At 42.8% G+C, this 15,326-nt stretch overlaps 1 protein-coding gene across 2 annotated transcripts in view; it reads left to right on the top strand.

The window, feature by feature from the left end:
- LOC125455066 (synaptosomal-associated protein 25) overlaps nucleotides 1–15,326 on the top strand; it is a 131,475-nt gene that overhangs the window by 50,596 nt on the left and 65,553 nt on the right. The window lies entirely within an intron of this gene.

Below are 15,326 nucleotides of genomic sequence, written 5' to 3'. Positions count from 1 at the left end.
CCATCCCCACCCCTGTCTGCTTTCCGGAGAGACCACTCTCTCCGTGACTCCCTTGTTCGTTCCACACTGCCCTCCAACCCCACCACACCCGGCACCTTCCCCTGCAACCGCAGGAAATGCTACACTTGTCCCCACACCTCCTCCCTCACCCCCATCCCAGGCCCCAAGATGACATTCCACATTAAGCAGAGGTTCACCTGCACATCTGCCAATGTGGTATACTGCATCCACTGTACCCGGTGCGGCTTTCTCTACATTGGGGAAACCAAGCGGAGGCTTGGGGACCGCTTTGCAGAACACCTCCGCTCAGTTCGCAACAAACAACTGCACCTCCCAGTCGCAAACCATTTCCACTCCCCCTCCCATTCTCTTGATGACATGTCCATCATGGGCCTCCTGCACTGCCACAATGATGCCACCCGAAGGTTGCAGGAACAGCAACTCATATTCCGCCTGGGAACCCTGCAGCCATATGGTATCAATGTGGACTTCACCAGTTTCAAAATCTCCCCTTCCCCCACTGCATCCCTAAACCAGCCCAGTTCATCCCCTCCCCCCACTGCACCACACAACCAGCCCAGCTCTTCCCCCCCACCCACTGCATCCCAAAACCAGTCCAACCTGTCTCTGCCTCCCTAACCGGTTCTTCCTCTCACCCATCCCTTCCTCCCACCCCAAGCCGCACCCCCAGCTACCTACTAACCTCATCCCACCTCCTTGACCTGTCCGTCTTCCCCGGACTGACCTATCCCCTCCCTACCTCCCCACCTACACCCTCTCCACCTATCTTCTTTACTCTCCATCTTCGGTCCGCCTCCCCCTCTCTCCCTATTTATTCCAGTTCCCTCCCCCCATCCCCCTCTCTGATGAAGGGTCTAGGCCCGAAACGTCAGCTTTTGTGCTCCTGAGATGCTGCTTGGCCTGCTGTGTTCATCCAGCCTCACATTTTATTATCTTATCACTTCATTGTGGTGGCTTTATTGGAATGTAATAATTCTGCTGAATGGAGAAACCAATATAAAGGAGGCTGTAAAGAGTTAACCACACAGTTAAAGTGTAACTGGTTGGCACCTTATTCAGTGCAATAAAATCAGAAAATGTTGAAGATACTCAGCAGGTCTGGCAACATATGTGGTGAGAAAAACGGAATTTTCATATTGGACGCTAACTTGGTTTCTCTCTCCAAAGACGGTGCCAGACATGTTTCATTTCTACAACATTTTCTGTTATTTTTATTTTAGATTTCCAGAATCTGCAACGTTCTCCTTGTATCATTCAGTACTCCTTAACTATGAGGACACATACAAACAGAATAGGTACATACCCAGCCTAGTTTCCATTTATATCAATGGACACCTGCCAGTGTCATAGCAGGAACATACAAGGCCAGCTGTACATTATCACGGCCAAAGAAGAAGGACCTTGGCAAATATACCTTTTGTGCCAAGCCTTTTGCCTTGGTGGGCCACTTGTATGTCATTGATGACAGGACACTGATCTTTGAGTCAGAAGTGATATCGGTTCAATTCCAGGACTTCAGTGCAACAGTATATTAATGAGTGAGCCTAATTGTGTGTGATGACATGCCGAATCTAGGTCCTGCCTTTCTTTTAAAGCAGATCTGGAATAATTCCATAGCACTGTATTGAAGAAGAACCAGTGGGTTACCTTAATATCCTGAACAACATTTGTTTCTCAATCAATATCATGTAGATGATCCTGTCTGTCTGCACCCCACATGGGGACAAAACAAAACATTAACACTGGGAAATGAATGTTCAGGCCTTCTGTTTTGAAGTATGTAAGATGAATCAGATCAGTATGACTCATCTGCCAGCTATTGATTTTTCCCTCTGAGTATTATCACATTGCGGTTTGTGGGACCTTGCTGTGTACAAATTGGCTTCTTTAATATCTTCAATGCATTAATGGCTGCATGTAATTCATTAGCAGTAGAATGTTTAGGGGTGCCTTGAAATAAATACAAGCCTTTCTTTGTTTTTTAATGTTTGGAATTTCTTTTCCATACCAGGCTTTCAGTCATTCTTTGGCTGAATTTGCAGGGTTGGGGAAAGAGATGGCCTGGAGAGGATGGCTCCTAATCCCACATTAATTTAGACCCATAAACCGGAGTGTTCCCATTAATTTGCTTACATTCTTAACAGAGTAATGGTTGCATTTAATTTCACAGGCAGACATGAGTAGGCATCATGAGTTGATTATAGAATGAGGCAGAAATATGAATAATACATTCAGCAGCACTTGTTAATCACCCTTATTTTAGCACTTTTTGCTCAATAGGCTGGGAGTTTGTGTAGCTGAACTTTGCTTGTTTTGCTTTCACAATAACTGATATTAAAGAATTGTACTGTTAACAGTAGAGCCTAATAGCTACTGCAAGTGGAGCTGAATGCACAAGTTCCAACATTTGACTTGTTCAGTGACAACAGAGCAGTTTCTGAAGTGCATGTTTTACATGCACTGAGACCTGTTTTCTATAGCCAAAGCTGTTGTACTTTCAAAGTGTAGCAATTCTTTTAAGAGACCATTAAAATCATTAAATTGAGTTGTGAAAAAAACATTGGATGCTATTTAACAGTAGTTGTCAAAAAATAGGTTTATTCAGTCTCTTATTCATGACTTCTGTGGGCTTGCGCAGCTACGTTTATTTAACTGTCAAAAATTCCACACTTTCCACTGCCCGGTGGTTTTTTTAATGAAGCGTTTTCTGACAAAATGGTTGATCAGGTTTCTAAACAGATCAGCAGAATGATGTGAATAGGGACACAGTGATCCACTTTGAGCTCTCAATTAAAACTTGTTCATTGAAATCAAAATGTGCCATAACGCACAAAAATAAATGGGAGCGAATGAAGTGTTGCTTGGAAATGACAACACCTAGGTAATTTCCAGATAACAGCGGCAGCAACTTCGTTTTAGCAACTCGATGGAAATAACACATCAATCAAAGCCAAATATAAGCCAACCCAAGCATACTGCGATATCTGCCTAATTTGCCATAGGTTCATTTTGGGTAAAAACTGAAAGAACTGCAGATGCTGTAAATCAGAAACAAAAATGGAAATTGCTGGAAAAGCTCAGCAGGTCTGGCAGCATCTATGGAGAGAAATCAGAAGTAATATTTTGTGATATAGTGACCCTACCTCATAGTTCATCACCGTACTTGAAACATTAACTTTGATTTCTCTCCACAGATGCTCTCCATAAAAATCAGAGTTAATGTTTCAGGTACGGCGATGAGCTGTGAAGTAGGGTCACTATGTCACAAAATATTAACTCTGATTTCTCTCCACAGATGGTGCCAGACCTGAGCTTTTCCAGCATTTTTTTGTTTTGGTTCCTTGAGTGATGGGTAGTAGATTATACCCTTTTGGAAACCTCCATATTATACTCTCTTTGACCTTTGTCATAGTTCATCTTTAGCCTACGGAGCATTGACTCTGGGAATGTGTTTCCGATTGAAATCTGGGGAGATTTTCCCGTTCTTATAGTTGCATTCTTGTTTTAGATATTGTTCAAGGTTGAAATGAAGGGCACCAATACTAATCCTTTAGCTTCTATAGCAAATCTTTGTAAAAGTATCAAAAACAGGAATGGACCGTTCAGCCCCTCAAATGTCTTCTGCCATTCAATGAAATCATATCTAAACTCATCCCTTGACTCTTCTTCTCAACTGTATCCCCTGATTCCCTTGGCTGCCAGTAGGCCAGCTGGCAAGTGCTTCTTTTGCTGAAAGCAGATGGGGCTCTCTCAAACGCATGGCACCGAAGGCCAAGCTCAGCTCTGTCTGTACAATTTACACACATCAAATGTGTGTTAAAAACACGGTGGAGACTGATAATTTTTTTAAAAACTCAAATTCTATTTGATAGCTGAAAGGATGACATGGCAAGATTTCATGTCTTAAGAACTTTACAAAGGCAGCTAGAGAGGGGAAATAAATGCTGCCTCACCCATCAATGCCAATATACCACAAATCAGTTAAAAAAAAAGAGAGCTATGGCCATGTGAATTGGCGGTCAAAATGGCATGGTGGGTGTGCTTGCCAAATATTCACCTTCAGCTTTTATTAGTCGTTGGGAAGTACCACAACTTACAGAAAAAGCTAAATGTTACTGTCTCATCATCTTTCTTACTTTATTCGCAGTCTGTCCTAAATCTGTTGCATGCATTGTAATCCCCTGTAATTTCAATCCACGTTCATTTTCAGGTCATTTGCGAAATCAAGAATCAGTAACAAACTCAAAGCAATCTATCAAACTGACAGCACTATTTCACTGGAAGCACCAGTCTCATACTTGCATCTGAAACCTCAGATGATGATGAACCAACCAAAACATCTTATGCTGCCCATTATTGCTTCGCTTTCTGCCCAGCAACAAGGCAGGTCTGAAACATTCAGACTGTGTGTTCAACTTGTTAAACATTTAAAGAGCTTGGGCATCTCCCACTTTGAGGAAAAAGGAGTAACATTCATGGAACATAGCACAGTATGGCACAGAAATCGGCCCTTCAGCCCACGATGTCTGTTCCAACCATGATACCATTCTAGAATCCCTAGAGTCCGCGCCACCCCTCCAAAGAGTATCCCACCCAGACTCACTCCCTTATCCTATCTGTGTAATCCCACATTTCTCATGGCTAAGCCTGCACACCCCCTAGATACGATGGGCAATTTAGCCCAGCCAATCTAGATAACCTCCACATCTTTAGACTGTGGGAGGAAGCCAAAGAAGACACAGGGTGAATGTGAAAACTCCACACAAACAGTTGTCTGAGGCTGAAATTGAACCCAGGTCCCTGATGCTATGAGGCAGCGTACTAACATTGAGCCACTACGCTGCCCCAAAGAAACTAAATCCTATTCCAATTCTAAACTAATCCCATCTGCCCTCCTATCAGTGATGACACCACACTCATCTCTGAATTGGAAGGTATATAGGTTCAGTTCCATCTAGAGGATTGCCTGCACATGGGTCCCTATCCCTCAATTCCTTGCCTATTCATGTGTCTCTTCATGTCCAATGGGGGAACATTGCAGATTGTCTTAACTTGCTAATGTATGAAGAACAAAAACAAAAACAAAGTTGCTGGAAAAGCTCAGCAGGTCTGGCAGCATCTGTGAAGGAGAAAAACAGAGTTAACTTTTCTGACCTTCCTCAGAACTGATGGTGGCTGGGAAAACGTCAGTTTATATGCAGAAAAAAAGGGAAAGGGTTTGGGTAGGAAGTAAACAATAGGATAGAGCCAAAAGAGAGAGAAGAGCAGTTGGACAAAGAGTTGATAACAATCAGGCTGGGAGGGTGAAAAGTTGTTAATGGGGACTATTAGTGACTAATAACAGGTGGTGTGTAATGGCTGGCTACGTGGTAACAAGGCCTAGTGTGTGGGGTAGGGGGCTGGGACATAAAGTTGAGTTTTTCCAGCAACTTTATTTTTGTTCCTGACTTACTGCATCCGTAATAATAAAATGTGAGGCTGGATGAACACAGCAGGCCAAGCAGCATCTCAGGAGCACAAAAGCTGACATTTCGGGCCTAGACCCTTCATCAGAGAGGGGGATGGGGAGAGGGAACTGGAATAAATAGGGAGAGAGGGGGAGGCGGACCGAAGATGGAGAGTAAAGAAGATAGGTGGAGAGAGTATAGGTGGGGAGGTAGGGAGGGGATAGGTCAGTCCAGGGAAGACGGACAGGTCAAGGAGGTGGGATGAGGTTAGTAGGTAGCTGGGGGTGCGGCTTGGGGTGGGAGGAAGGGATGGGTGAGAGGAAGAACCGGTTAGGGAGGCAGAGACAGGTTGGACTGGTTTTGGGATGCAGTGGGTGGGGGGGAAGAGCTGGGCTGGTTGTGTGGTGCAGTGGGGGGAGGGGACGAACTGGGCTGGTTTAGGGATGCAGTAGGGGAAGGGGAGATTTTGAAACTGGTGAAGTCCACATTGATACCATTAGGCTGCATTGGGATAAGTACATGATACCATTACCACAAACTACTTGAGGCTGTTTCGTTAGAGAGAAGAAGGCTGAGAGGTGACTTAATTGAGACATATAAGATAATCAGAGAGCTAGATAGTGTGGATAGGGAGAGCCTTTTTCCTAGGATGATAACAGCGAGCACGAGGGGGCATAGCTTTAAATTGAGGGGTGAAAGATATAGGGCAGATGTCAGAGATAGTTTCTTTACTCAGAGAGTAGTAAGGGAATGGAACGCTTTGCCTGCAACGGTAGTAGATTCGCCAACTTTAAGTACATTTAAGTCATAATTGGACAAGCATATGGACGTACATGGAATAGTGTAGGTTAGATGGGCTTCAGATTGGTATGGCAGGTCGGCACAACATCGAGGGCCGTAGGGCCTGTATTGTGCTGTAATGTTCTATGTTCTATGTTCTAAACCTGCCTGCCCTGGTCGACCTATCGTCTCATCCTGCTCCTGCCCCACTGAACTCATCTCCACCTATCTGGACTCCATTTTCTCCCCTTTAGTCCAGGAACTCCCCACCTACGTCCGTGACACCACCCACGCCCTCCACCTCCTCCAGGACTTCCAATTCCCTGGCCCCCAACTCCTCATATTCACCATGGACGTCCGGTCCCTATACACCTGCATTCATGGGAACCCTGCAGCCTAATGGTATCAATGTGGACTTCACCAGTTTCAAAATCTCCCTTTCCCCTACTGCATCCCTCAACCAGCCCAGTTCGTCCCCTCCCCCCACTGCACCACACAACCAGCCCAGCTCTTCCCCCCCACCCACTGCATCCCAAAACCAGTCCAACCTGTCTCTGCCTCCCTAACCGGTTCTTCCTCTCACCCATCCCTTCCTCCCACCCCAAGCCGCACCCCCATCTACCTACTAACCTCATCCCACCTCCTTGACCTGTCCGTCTTCCCTGGACTGACCTATCCCCTCCCTACCTCCCCACCTATACTCTCCTCTCCACCTATCTTCTTTCCTCTCCATCTTCAGTCCGCTTCCCCCTCTCTCCCTATTTATTCCAGTTCCCTCTCCCCATCCCCCTCTCTGATGAAGCGTCTAGGCCCGAAATGTCAGCTTTTGTGCTCCTGAGATGCTGCTTGGCCAGCTGTGTTCATCCAGCCTCACATTTTATTATCTTGGGATTCTCCAGCATCTGCAGTTCCCATTATTACTGCATCCGTAGTTCTTTCAGTTTTTATTTGCTATATACCAGATTAGAATTATAATGCAACTGGTATGAAGGATAATCAGTGGGAGGGCTCTGCTGGAGTTGTCTCACACTTGCCAGACCTGTTGAGCTTTTCCAGCAGCTTTGTTTTTGTCTCACACTTCTTGGATTTGGTGGGGATCACAAGGATAGTGGCTTGGCCGTTTATGTTGGCATAACATCGACAACTTAACTCAAACAATTGGATATTATATTCATGTAACAACATGGCAAGTTCCGTACATGATTATATTTTTCAGAAACAGACAAAGATTGAGTTCTATTACAATGTTGTGAGGCAGTTAATTAGATCAAACCACTTGCTTACTGGCAGTTAGCAAGAACTGTAGATGCTGGAGTCAATGACAATACAGTGTGGAGCTGGAGGAATACAGCAGGCCGGGCAGCATCAGACGAGCAGGAAAATTGACATTTTGGGTCTGGACCCTTACTAGCAGTGATATTTTTCATTGAATGTCTCTTAAGAAAACATGGTTTTAACTTTGCTTTCTATTATTTCCCTATAAATTGTCATGACTTTATTTCTGCTATCTTTAATAATTTAGTCATTAATGCATTCCCTGGAGTTTAGAAGAACGCGATGCAATCTCACTGAAACAGTTAAATTATCAGAGGGCTTGAAAGGGTGAATGCTGGATGGAGACTCTAAAACATGGGGCCACCATCTCAGGATAAAGGATTGAACATTTGAGACTGGGATGAGGAAAAACACTCCAAGGTCTATCAAACTTGGTAATTCTCTTTCTCAGAAGGCTGTGGATGCTTAGTCGTTGAACATTTCCAAAACTGAGATTATTAAGTTTCTTGAGATTTCAAGACTAGGGGCATATTTTTAAGGTGAGAGGAGAGTGATTTAAAAAGGACACGAGGAGCAACTTGTTTTACACAGAAATTAGTTCATCTGTGGAATGACCTTCCAGAATAAGTCGTGGGTGCAGGCACGGTTACAATGTTTAAAAGATATTTGGATAAGTACGTGAATAAGAATGGCTTGGAGGGATTTGGGCCAAGCACAGGTAGGTGGGATTAGTTGGAATGGACTGGTTGGATCAAAGGATCTGTTTCCATGCTGTATGACTGTCCATGACGCTACAGGAATTGGGGGTATTGGAATCAGCAAGTGTTAGGTGAGTAAAAGTATTAAGGGATGTGGGCCAAAGATAGGCACATGGAAGTTCGGCTTCAAATCAGCCACAATCTCATTGAATGGCATAACAGGTTCAAGGGGAAGAATGGCCTGCTCCTGTTCCTATATTTCAATGAGTAAAGTAGAGTTCAATGGAAAATAATTTAAGATCCTATTGAATAGCAGAACAAGTTGGCGGGCCCAAATAGCCTACACATGCTTCTATTCCTCAGCTCCTTATGTTCCCATATTTGAGATCCAGTTTGAGCTGCCATTGTGATTCTTTGGCCTGTGCACAGAAGATGAAAAGGTAGAACTGTCAATAGCCAAATCATAGATTCTAATTTCAGAGTGAAAGTAAAGAATTAAAATTGGAAGGTAGTTTTGCTACTACAGTGTTAATGCTGGTGCATTTCAGAAAACTGGAAAGTGTTGTGTGTAGAAGATCACAGATTACGGTTACGTGAACAGGTAACAGGACAACCCACAGACCATATGGAAGAAACTGCAGCCATGAATAAGGTTTCATTTGCTAATTGGCTGTGTAAAACAGAAGTGGGATGCTCTACTTCTCTCAACAGCTGTGTACATATATCCGATCTTGTCATCTCATGGAAAATGTTGCGGCTTATTTTCACACAGAGAACGATGAGACTGTGGAATTCAATGGCACAGACGGTGATCTAGGCCAAAACATTGAATGTTTTCAAGATGGAGTTAGATATAGTTCTTAGGGAGTTAAAGGGATCAAAGGGTATGGGGAGAAAACTAGAACAGGGCACTGAGTTAGATGATCAGCCATGATCCTATCAAATGATAGAGTAGGCTTGGAGAGCCAAATGGTCTATTTCTGCTCCTATTTTCAGTGTTTCTAGGGTTGTTTAACTACAAAACTGTAATGTGGCACACCTTGTACTTTAATGAAATTGCCAAGAGAGAATTGAAATATTTGTTAACGGTACAGAGCCTCCATTAACGTTGTAGTCTAGAATGACTTCATAGCCTCTTCTCCATCAACATCTTGCAGGGAGAGCCTGAGAGGTGAAGTGGGCTGGTGGGACAGGAGTGGTGTTAATAGCATGTTGTTGGGGCAACAGGTACGAGGACCAGCAACTGGGGAGCGATCAAAATTTCATTCCAGTTGGTGAGGCACTCCTAGTCTTCCTTGTTTCACCCATAAATAAGTATTCCAAGCGCTTTTTGTGTGTGCTTGTGCCTGGTTGGAACTAGCTTGGCTTCTGTGCAACTGGGAACGTTAGCAAGGGAACCCTGAAGCAGGAATCATTCACCTCCATATTTTAGGAACCTCATGTCTGTTTTACACAGTTGCCAGCGATACTGGAAAAATTGTCCAACACATGCCACTTTGAGAGCCTTCTTGGTTTTTGTAAGGTCTCGGGGCCCCAGTTTTAAATCTGGCTCTCCTTGTGCCCATTGTACTTGAGCTTCCAAAACATCAATAGATATAGGAGCAGAATTAGGCCAATCAGCCGATCATGCCTCCTCCACCATTCGATCATGGCAGATGTGTTCCTCAACTCAATTCTCTTACCTTTTCCTTGTAACTCTTGTTCCCATTATTAATCAACAACCCGTCTTTCACTGACCTAAAGATACTCAATAACTTGGCCCCCAGAGCCTACAGCAACAATCAGTTACACATTCACACCGCCCCTCTAGCTGAAGAAATTTCCCTGCATCTCAGTTCTGAAGTGTCATCCCTTCACCCTGAGGCTGTGTTGTCAGGTTGTAACCTCTCCTACTCGTGGCAAAATCTTCTCTATGTCCTGTCTCTTCAGGGGCCCCTCAGTAATCTGTAGGTTTCAATCATACCCCTGATCCTGTAACCTTCATTGTAAACCAACCCATAGTCCTCTACTGCTTTTCACATGATGCGCCCTCTGTTGCTGAGATCTTTCTTATAAACCTCCTTTTGGACTCCCTCCAATGCCAGCACACCCTCCCTTAGATAGGGGGTCCAAAACTGCTCACAATATTCCAAACACTGTCTGACTAGAGCCTTATACAGCCTTAGCAGTACACATCTGCTGTTGTATTCTAGGCCTCTTGAAATGAATGCTAACATTGCATTTGCTTTCCTATCTCCCAACCGACTCTGCATGTTAACCTTAAGAGAATCCTGAACTAGGAATCCCAAGTACTTTTGCGCTTTAAATTTCCAAAGCCTTTCTCCATTTAAAAAATAGTCTGTACCTCTTCTGCCTACCAAAGTGCATAACTTCACACTTGCCCATATTGTATTCTATCTATCACATTTTTGCCCATTCTCCCAGCCTGTCTAAGTCCTTCTGCAGCGTTCCCCCCTTACTTCAACACTACCTGTCCCTCCACTTATCTTTGTGTCATCTGCAAACTTAGCGACAATGTCGTCATTTCCTCATTCAGTTTGTTAATTTACATCATGAATAATGGTCCCAACACTGACCCATGCAGAACTCCACTAGTCAACTGATGCTATTGTGAAAAATATTGTCTGCCTTCTGCCAGTCAGCCAATCCTCTATCTATGCCACTACCTTGCACCTAAGACCATGGGCTCTGATCCGGTTTAGAAGCCTCCGACACAGCCCCTTGTCAAAGGCCTTCTGGAAATCCAAACAGATCTCACCCACTGGCTCTCCTTTGTCTAACTTACTTGTTACCTCCGCAAAGAATTCTAACAGATTTGTCAGGCATGACCTCCTCTTGACAACGCTAAGCCGAATCAGCCCTAATTTACCGTGCACTTCCAAGTACTCCGCAATCTCATCCTTAATAATTGACTCTAAAATTTTACCGATGATCCAAGGCAGGCTTATTGGCCTATAGTTTCCTATCTTCTGCCTCCCTCCCTTCTTAACAGGCATATTATATTAGAATGCTACAACAAATTTCAATTTCTACCTCATTGTTTCAGCCTTGTGTCTTGGTACATTCCAGAATGCAGGTCACACAATTCTGAATGAATTTGAATTAATTCCAATAAAGCCAATGTCAAAACAAATAAATATCTGCTGGCCTGGCCAGTGATGCTCACATCTCATACCAACCCTCCCTTCTTCTCTTGCATTATTATAGGGGTATGCAGCAACAACTTCCATTTAACAAGTGCCTTTAATTTGATGAACGAATAAAAAAAATTGAGCACTGAATGTGCAGTGGACCATAAGCCTTTTAGTAAATAATTGGTATACAGCGCTTTAGATTGAAATGTGGCATCATGCAGAGTATCCTGTTTATTATTCTGTTTCCTACAGCCTTCAGCGTGAGTATATGTTTTGCCCTTATTGACTGGAATGTGAAGGGATTGGAGATATCTGAGACTCCTGTGAGAGTTGAGACCATCGGTGTATCTCCTTAACAAATGGAACCTATTCATTCAAAAAGAAACTTAAGAAAAATTGAGAAATTTGGGGGACAGGAGTGTGAAATTAGATTCAAATAAGATACAGAAGAGAATTAAAGAGGGAAAGAAAGGCTGAATTGAGGGTGAGAAAAAGAGAGACTGAAATGTAACAGAAACATTTTGGCACTTTCAAAATCTCTAACAACAATTGATTACTCCTTGGAAGACATCGATATAAATGGTTCCCTTTCATGGCCAGTGAGCATAATCGACATTCATTTTCAGGTTGTTAAATGGTATGTATGCTGATAATTATGAAATCTGACATTTTGTAGCAGGCTCTTAAGATTAATATGGAGGCTAAGAATGAGATGACATTTGTGAAGGGGAGTTGGGTAAATCAACCAGATTTACAATTTAGGGCATGACCTTTAAACACCTTGAATTTCTGGCCGGTTTGCGCATTAAGAGTGGCATACATTACTTAAAAACACAGTGATATTTGCAGCAAAATCCACCTCATTCTCTCATTTATCTTGTCAGAAATAAATATAGGACAGAGGGATTACAACTGCTGGTAGAACAAGATCAAATTTCAAAGTAGGATTTAAGGAATATCTCCCCAAGGAAGCCTTGATGCTAGGATATTTTATCTCCTGTATGTTCAACAAGCTCGATCTACGAGGAGCATAGACATTGGGCTTTTGTTAAAATGATTGAGTGTTCCGTTTTCAGTGACAGCTCATCAATGGATATTTATCATCCTTACCTTGTGAAACTTTCACCCAATAACAGCAACTAAACCATTGTGAGAGAAAGACAATTTCAATTAATTTATTTTCTTTCGAAGGAATAGCCTCAGGGCAAGTAACATAAACGACTAAAGAATCATTCTGTATCCCCCTCTACCATTAGAGATTTATTTTCGCATAAGAAGATTAAAGAACGAAATTGGACTGGTAGTTTTTTTAAAAGAACGATTCTGTATTTTCTATTGAAGCTGTATTAATGCTACCTTATTTCTTCTGCAGCCTTTTGAGGTTTGCTGTCTCCATGGTGAACTACACCTTTTGTCACAACTGTTGTTTCATGTTTCACAAATTTCATTTCTTTAAACTCTGATACATAATCCCTTGATTCTGTTTGACTCTCTGCCTTGATTCCACTCTTTTCAACCTGCTGATATTAACATACACTTTGGATATTGAAATTTCCATAAAGGATGATTTTTTATTTTCATTCTGTTTTCATTCTTGCATCCCCTTATTGATGGATCCTGTCTCTTTGATATACACTTCTCTCCCATCCCTTTGACCTTTCTTCATCCATTTCCAGAATGTGGGTGTCACTGACTAGGCCAGCATCTATTGTCCATCTCTCATTGCCAAGAGGGTAGTTAGGAGCCAACCTGGAGTCACATTATAGGGCAGACAAGATAAGGATAGCAGTTTCCTTCCTTATAGGGCATTTCCTTAAAGGGACCTTTATAGAGGTTTATAAAATTATGAGGGGCATGGATAGGTGAATAGCCAAAGACTATTTGTCCCAAAACTAGAGGGGATAGGTTTGAGGTGTGTGGGGAAAGATATAAAAGGGACCTAAGGAGTGAACTTTTTCATGCAGAGGGTGGTGAGTGTATGGAATGAGCTGCCAGAGGAAGTGGTGGAGGCTAGTACAATGACAACGTTTAAGTAGCATCTGGATGGGTATGTGAATAGGAAGGGTTTAGAGGGATATAGGCCAAATGCTGGCAAATGGGACTAAATTAATTGAGGATATCTGGTTGACGTGGACCAAAGGGATTGTTTTTGTGCTTTACACCTCCATGACTCTAGTGAGCTAGGAGGGTCCAGTTTACTACATTCAAAATTGATAATTGTTATATTCATAATTCCAGGTTTTTAACTGAATTCAAATTCCACCACCTGCCATGGCAGGATTCAAAGACAGGTGCCCAGAACATTACTTGGGTCTCTGGATTAGTAGTCTAGCAAGAATACCACAAAGCCATCACTTCCCCATTCTCTTGCATTACCATTGAGTTTATTCATTGATTTATTGACATATGTACCTAATTACAGTGAAAAGTTTAGTTTACGAGCCATCGAGGCAGATCATAGTAAGCAAAGACATACAGATCATTGGGTGAAAAACAACTTAGAGGCAGACAGGTTACGTCGAACAGGGCGAGTGCTGGACAAGATCAACATTAGCATATTATTAAACTAGATAGAGCGCGGAAGGATGCTAGAATGCTGCCTTGACTGGGAGGTTTGATTTAAGAAAGAGAAGCTGGATATGCTGTGATGTTTTTTGCCTGGAGTGTAGGAGACTGAGAGATAAAATCCTGAGAGGCTTAGATAAGGTACAGAACCAACAGCTTTTCCCCAGGGATGGGGAATTTAAAACTAGAGGCCATAAGTTTAAGCTGAGAGGAAAGAGATACAAAAGGTCCCAGAGGAGCAATTTTCTCGCACACAAAGCGGCGAGTGACTGAATGGCCTGCTAAAGGTAGTGGTGGAAATGAATACATTATCCCCATTTAAGAAGCATTTGCTCAGATACACGGATGGGCTAGGTAGGGAGGGATATGGACCAAACACAAGCAATTGGAACTAATTTAATTGTGAAAACTGGGCAGCAGGGACAAGATGGTCCGAAGGGCATGTTTCCATGCTGTAAACCTCTATGACTCTAATTATTCCCAGCGATGCCCACATCATGAGAACAGGTGGGAGGGTGTGCAGCAAAGTATGTTTACAAACTCACAGGATTGATCAGGTGGTGGAAGTTTATGGCCTTCTTTTACAAATGTGAACAAGTGGAGAAAAGTGTAGGAAATAGTTTTCCTGTACAAATTATGCCATGCATCGTGGCTGTGAACTGGGAGCGAAGTCTAGTTTAACATCCAGTGATATGTCAATGTTGTTGGAAATGTTACAAATTTCATTGCCATCCCTGCAGTTCTGCTCAGTATTAAATAATTGCTAGGTTACAAAATTATAGTATTACGCCAATGAATTAAAACATTAAGCTAATCTACAAGTAACAACTGTATGTGATGAATGCAGCTGGAGTGAATTTTGTTACTGTTTATAAAAGTAAAACAGTGTTTTACTGTTATATATAGAAGCACTAGGGATCATGTTCTTGCTTCCCACCTTCAGTGGGGAGCCTTTGTTGTTGGACGGAGAGATTCCAAACGTTAGATTTTTGAGGTTACCTAATGTAGACAGTTGGCCAAATGCAAGGGATTTTCAGATAGTTTATTAAGATTGCTAAGAGGTAGCAGTTGAGATATGAAACATAGCTAATTAGACAAAAAAAAGTATGCATCTGTGACAATTGGGAATGATCTGCTGATATTTGAGAGTGAACAGGCAGCTTGAAACATAGAGAATGGGAGCAAGAATAGGCCATTCAGCCCTTCAAGCCTGCTCCACCATTCAATATGATCCTGGCTGATCATCTAACTCAGCCCCCTGTTCCTGCTTTCTCCCATACCTTATGACCCCTTCAGACCTAACTATATCTAAATCCTTCGTGAAAATATTTGATGTTTTGGCCTCAACGGCTTTCTGTTGCAGAGTTCCACAGGCTCACCACTCTCTGGGTGAAGATATTCCTCCT

Source organism: Stegostoma tigrinum, chromosome 9, assembly GCF_030684315.1.
Source record: "Stegostoma tigrinum isolate sSteTig4 chromosome 9, sSteTig4.hap1, whole genome shotgun sequence".
In the NCBI taxonomy this organism is placed as follows: Eukaryota; Metazoa; Chordata; class Chondrichthyes; order Orectolobiformes; family Stegostomatidae; genus Stegostoma; species Stegostoma tigrinum.
This window is presented reverse-complemented; position numbering and strand designations above follow the sequence as displayed.